The following is a 7,165-nucleotide window of genomic DNA, read 5'->3' on the forward strand; positions in this document are numbered from 1 at the left end:
TACATTAAAAATGACATTTCGTGGCTGGGAGGACTCGAAGTTACTCCCCACTGAATTGTGGCTTTCGTGTTTGTATAAAATGCGATTGACAGGTACTTGATGCTTAGTTGGGGTTCACGGACGAGCTAGTGAGCAAGAGAACCTTGGACCTAGTTTGGCTATTTTTATAGTAAACCTTTAGACTCTTGGTTATGTATATATTTTGAAGGGACATATGTCTCCCTCTTTTACTTTGGTTTGTATCTCTATATTTTCTTGCCTTTAGCATAGATATGTAAATTAGTTGTTGGTATTTACAGGTTTTGGCACCCTCCTCTTGGAGATGTTTGTGAATGGTTTAGAAAAGTTTTAAAAATTACAGGTTTTGTCTAGTTGAACCAATTACAAACATATCCTGTCAGTTTTTCTGTAGAATTTACGCAATTATTTATCGCTATATTTAAGGGTGTCACAGTTGGTATCAGAGCCTGTTGCTCCCGACGCACGTTTGTGCACCCCACTTAAAATCACTTGACCTTTAAATAATAAACTTGAGAGATGGGTAGGATGGGTAGATTTAGGATTTTATGTGGTAGTCTGTTTGTGATTGCTATTTGTTAGGTTCTAACCAATGTTCTATTTTGCAAGATGGCTCTCCAAGAAACGTAGATAATGCAATCTTACCAGTTGGGTTTGTTAATTGTTAGTTATTAATTTTCGTGCCGTTGAAGCTATGACCGTGATCTTACTCGTTGGTGACCAAGACTGAGTGGCCGTTGCCGAATGTTGAAGATTGGTTATGCCAAATGAAGAATGCTTCCACTTTCTCGATACTTCTTTTCGTGTTCAGTGTATCTTACCTTAATCTTCCAATCTCGTTGTTTATTCGACTTTTTAATTCCTCTTCTCTCGCCTTGGAAACTACTCTTCTATTCTTTCTCCCGATTCATCCTTGGTTCGTTTTCTTTTTATAATAAGAGTCCTTGTGGACACCTTCCTTTTATTCCGCAGGATAGTTCCCTTGTTCAAGAGAACCCAGTTTTGAGAGAATGTATCATTGGAGGGCGTGAACGAGTTGAGAAATTGATTGTTTAGGGTTTGAGTTGTAAAGGAGAATATAACTTGGGATCCTTTGGTTAGTCTTGTTAGTTGTGCTTGATATGAGAACTTAGTGAAATGAGAAACACCTTGGGATTTATGTCTATTGAGAGCTTGTTTGTTATAGATGATTGAGCATGAGTACTACCATAGCACATAAGATGGAATGAACCTGAGCTACTTCATTTGAGAGTCTCGATGTTTCCTGTGGAGAATTAAAGGAATGATAGTTAGCACTAATCCTTGTAGGCCTTGAAAGGAATACAATAGGACATTGATGTTGCTTAATGGATTGGTATCGTACTTTGGAATTAGTTAGTTTGTTAAACCTTTTGAGTTGACCAAATCTAGTATAGAGTAGCCCTTGTTGACCTTTCGAAATTTGAGAACACGTGGTTGACCTTATTAATCATATCTGGATTTGGGAATTTTGGTGGAATGTTGTTAGATGTAGTTCGTGAGTTCAAGGATGTGATTCTAATTTATGATATCGGAGACTAGAAGTATTAAGTGGTGAGATGATGGAGTAGACAAGCTATGGTACTTGGGGATGACATAGTAAGTGAAGTTCAATGACGAGAATTGTAAAGGAGATACTTTGGGACATGGGTGGTAACAAATGAATTTGTGTGGTGAATTGATTTTGGCTCTTAGAACCAATTGAGTTGAGGAATACCTACCCTCGTGGAGTCCTTGTTAGTCCTATGATTTGGTGGACTTTTGAGGCTTTGTTGAGCACCTTAGTGATGTAACCTTACCATATCGATCATAAGCTTTGATGAGTGTTTGGTAAGCAGTAACCCTTTCATTATGCCGCTTCTGTTCTCCTTTCCTTCTCTTTAACGATCATTGAACCCTGTTTTTATGCCAAAGTTTACGTGTCTTCTTCTTGCCCGAGATATCTTCTTAACTCGAATACCTCTTATTTTTGCCAACCGTTATCTTTACGGTCCGACTCCTTAGTTTCCTAACTTGTCAGGCTCATGCACCCTTCGAAAATATTTTACCGTTTCTCTATCCCGTTATCACTCCTTATCCCCTTAGTATAGTTGGTACCTTGTTGACCATGTTTACAGAGTTAGTGAGATGTGACTTGAGGATATAGGATTGACTAAGTAGTCGAGTTTGTGATTGGCTTCCGTAATCACTTTGGAGATGAGGGTTTGATAATGTAGATGTTACCGTGTGAGAAATGTTAAATGTGGGATTATTAGTTGGTTTTAGTGAGTGATATTGATTACTACTTGAGGTATGGTATGAGAGTGAGAGTAAGCTACATTATTGGGAGGTTTTAGCACTTGTTTTGGTAACTAAAAAGGGTAATGGTATGGTTGACACCAATTGTTAGGCTAAGGAACATAATTTCAATTTATGGTTTTAAGAACTCTGAGGTGATAAAGTGTTGTTACAATTATGACCTTGTTCCTTGAGAATTTGATGGTAAGTAAGTTTAGGATATCAAATTTGAAAGAATACTCCTTGGGGATGTTGATGACCAGAATGGATTGGTGATGTGATTTGGTATTAGTTGGCTCTTGAGAGTTCTTGAGTTGAGAGAGACTTAGTATTGAGAAGAATTTGTTAATCCTATAGTTTTATAGACCTTGAGGTCGCATTGAGTACTTGAGATGATGGGACGGTGTTGTAGCTGAGTGTAGCTGAGTGTAGCTGAGTGTAGTTCCGCTTTTGGCAATCCTTAATAAGTAAAAGGATAGAGGAACTTGAGATCCTATTGATTTTTCGGATTTTGGGGTTGGTATGTTACTACCTTGTTTTGAAATGAGAACCTTGTGGAATATTTGAGGAACCCATAGTTGACACTAGTTGGATACGAATATAACTTTGTTGGAAGCCTTGACCTTAGGCTTGTGAAAGTTGTTTCGGGATGTTTGAGGATTTGGAGCGATGAGATCACACTTATAGTGAAATATCTTGTTCCAGGGAATATATTAGGAAGAGGTAACATAAGCGATTGAGGAAACCCTTGGGAGTGATGTGGTTATGAGTTTTGTTGTTAGGAAGTTTTCAGAACCGTTTTGAGTGATGCTGTTGTTTGAGATAAGAGTGTCTGGCGTTTCCTTGTTGTCTAATCTCCCTTCTTCCTTGATCATGAGCGTTACCGCTCATACCTCTCTTCCTTACTTCATCATACTCCTCTCATAAGTTTGATGTTGGTAACCTATGAAACTCCATCTTTGACACCCTGTTAGGTTCGACTTCAATTCTTACCCCATGAAATTCATTATAGCTCTCTTGTTGATTAAGTTTGAGCTCTCTTAACATACTTTGTTTTTATGCTATCTAAGTTACTTTCTTTTTTTGTACGACTTCTAAACTTTCAAGCTACCAGTTTCGATTCATTCATAAAAGTTTATGTCACTTCTGCAAACCTAACCTATTTTTAAAGATTTGAAAATGAAATTTTGATTTATTTCCGTAAGGTATTCCTTTTTCTTACTCTTTTTCCGAGTTACTAAGCCGTGTTTAATCATAATTAGTAAAGATATTATTCTTATTATAGAACTTTAAACTAAAAGTTTGAAAATGCTTTTATGATTTTCAATGGTTTTAACATTAGTGAATGTTAAATCTCGTTGTTGGAGACGTCCCAATAATGGGTTTTCTCATTTATTGGTGTAGAAATATTTTTATATCTTGATATGAATGTGGATGTTCTTGTCTGATCAACAAGAGTATCACCGTTTCATTGAAAAGATACCAATATTTTCTTATAACTATATTATTAAGATGTTGTATACTATAATTTCTCCTTCTAAGTTTCGAGGGCGAAACTTTTTAAAAGGAGGGGTGATTGTAACGCCCCGTAATTTCGGACCATTATTATTTTGCGGAAGTAATTTATTAATCAAGTAAAATTTGATATTAATGTATTTGAAGTAATAATAATTCAAAGAAATATAATTTTATTATATTTTGAAGAAAAGTATTTATTTTGATAGTTTCGAAATGTTTAAAAATAGTTTAAACCGTGTAAAAACTTTTTATTTCGAAATAAGGGCATATCGGGGAAAAATGACAACTCTTTTGAAAATTGGGCAAACGATTTTGGAAATGGGTCGTATGAGTATTCAATTTTCTTGTAATCTCGTGTTTAAGAACTTTGGTCTTGTCGGAATTTGCATTTGACAAGCGGTTCTAATTATTATCGAAACGAACCAAAACCGACTCGTAAAATCCCGACTAAAACCCGCACCTTCCTCCTTTCCTCTCCCTTTCACGCGACACCCTCCCCCTTCCTTTCCTGTTGCTTTTCTTTTCCATCTACTCCAAACAATTCTATCACCAAAGAAACACCATTTTTGTACCAACTAAGCTTTTCAAGCCAAATTTCACCATAACTTCCTCATTTCTTGTCGGATTTTTCATAATTTATATTTCCGGAATTCTCTCGTCGAGATCTACAACCTAGTATGTTTTAATTTCAGTTTTCATTAAGTTGTTTTAAGACGAATTTGGGTAATTTCGGTATTTTATACTTATTATTGTGTTTTTATTGTTTATTTAGGTGAAGATTTGGAGGACGAGTTTGGGGACTCGTATATTGTCGAAGATAGTGGCTAGTTGCTTGTTAGGGTTTGGTTTTCAAGGTGCTAATTGCTCATTTTCTAGCTTAAGGTAACATATTTCGAGTTACTCGACGAATAATCGTCACATTCTTTGTTGTTTTTGTATGTTTTTGTGATTTTTATTTAAGTAGTTAATTCCACATGATAATATGGTTGCATGCATGGCTAATTCATGTCTTTTGGTTAGTTTAAGTTAACATATTAGTATGGGAACGATTAATTATGTTTCAGACGGTGTTATACTGAACAAAAATGGAGAAATGGAGGTGTGGGAGTGGCGGCCGGCAGGCCCAAGCAGGCCCACGGCTGCCGTGGGGTTGGCCCGGGTTGGTCCGTCGCTTGTTTCGCGGTTTTTCATGCTTTGTTCATCGTTTTAGGTTCATTAATGTTATAGTTAGTATAAGTTACATATGAGTACATTTTTGAATTGAATCATATTAGTAGTAAAAATTATGTTAATGGTAAAAAATTATGTTTATATTGGTAGTTGCACATGTTAGGGTAGATTATAAAATGAAATTGTAATGATTAGGCTCAAAATGAATTTTATAGCGATAATTGTAATGTTTTGATGATTGTGCCGAAAACTTAGCCTTAGTCCCTTTGATGATTCGATGTCGATTAATTGAGTGATTGGTCACCGCAATTTAACCCGCACTGCGTCAGGGTCAGGGTTGCGGGTAAAAATTCGGTTGGATGAAATTTTATATGAATTGGATAATCGGCCTTTTTCTTGTGTTAGGCCATTTATCAAGTTTTTAGTTCACATGTATAGTTAGTTGAATTTAATAGTTTCTTATATTGTAGAAACGGCCCTAGATTCCCCGAAACCTTTAATATTGTTAATAATGTTAGAAATGGAATTTGTATTGAATACTTCTTGCAGGTTGTTGTGGTTGTCATAGATAGGTCTTTATAGTCTTTGACGAGTATATGTTCACTGCTTAATAGCCTTTGTGTTCCTGACTTGGTGGGATTATATCCAAGTTGGGGCATGACCTCGTTACTTATTTTGGTAGTAAGTGGTCGAAACTTAAGTACTAGCCAACCCTTTGGTGGACTCCTTAGGGTACTCACTTTGTTTTAGAAAAATTGTGGGTCTTGGGTGCGGTGGTGTGTATCCGCATGTCTAGGTCTGCGCAGATTTTAGGCTAGGGTTGTGTTGTGTCTTGGCCATGTTTTGATAGAACCTCTGAGCCAAGATACCGGTTCGATTACCTTCCCTACCTCGTGGTATAGACTCGAGTTACTGAGTGACTATTGACCGTACTAAGAACTTATGCCTGTCTTTGATATATTGCCCTTTCTTGTATGGTGACTTTATGAATTGTAATAGGTGAGATGTGTAAGCGATTCTGATTGATAAAGTTTGGATTACTACTTGTTATATGTTTCACATGATAATTTAAATTGGTCAGTTTAGTATTCATATGTTAGAATACTTGGAAATTAGATTAATTATCATGTTGTTTACATGTTACACTACATGTTACATTAAAAATGACATTTCGTGGCTGGGAGGACTCGAAGTTACTCCCCACTGAATTGTGGCTTTCGTGTTTGTATAAAATGCGATTGACAGGTACTTGATGCTTAGTTGGGGTTCACGGACGAGCTAGTGAGCAAGAGAACCTTGGACCTAGTTTGGCTATTTTTATAGTAAACCTTTAGACTCTTGGTTATGTATATATTTTGAAGGGACATATGTCTCCCTCTTTTACTTTGGTTTGTATCTCTATATTTTCTTGCCTTTAGCATAGATATGTAAATTAGTTGTTGGTATTTACAGGTTTTGGCACCCTCCTCTTGGAGATGTTTGTGAATGGTTTAGAAAAGTTTTAAAAATTACAGGTTTTGTCTAGTTGAACCAATTACAAACATATCATGTCAGTTTTTCTGTAGAATTTACGCAATTATTTATCGCTATATTTAAGGGTGTCACAATGAGACTGCATGAGGAGGCTGGCCATCGCATAGCCACCGAGCAAGTGATAGTTATTCCGCTCGAGGAGGATATTCTAGGGGCTGAGCGCCAAGTGCTTATATCATGGGATCTGTTAGCCGTATGGGCTGGCCTAGACTAGATTGATATAGCACACATATTTGTTTGGATGAAGTAAGTTTCTTAATAAATAATTTCATAGTCTAATATTCTGACTACTAGATAGTGTTTTAAATACCGGAATTAATACCGTAATAATGTAGGATATTGAAATTGAGAGTGATCCCCGAGAAGAATATTCCATCTGATCAATACGGATTCCTGTGCCACTATGTTTTATCTTTATTTATTCGGGATTTCTCGTTCGAACAACGGGTAGATTATATTGCTCAGCAATTGGCGACAACCAAGAAGCTGATTTTTGGCGTTTATAATGAAAAAGGGTAATAAACAAATTAATATTACGTTTCCCCCTACAATTGCATTTTCATAACTAATATATGTACTTGTTAATAATGATGATGTCTCTTGATGTAGGACTCATTGGGTGCTAGCAGCC

The sequence above is a fragment of the Silene latifolia genome, chromosome 11 (genome assembly GCF_048544455.1).
Source record: "Silene latifolia isolate original U9 population chromosome 11, ASM4854445v1, whole genome shotgun sequence".
In the NCBI taxonomy this organism is placed as follows: domain Eukaryota; kingdom Viridiplantae; phylum Streptophyta; class Magnoliopsida; order Caryophyllales; family Caryophyllaceae; genus Silene; species Silene latifolia.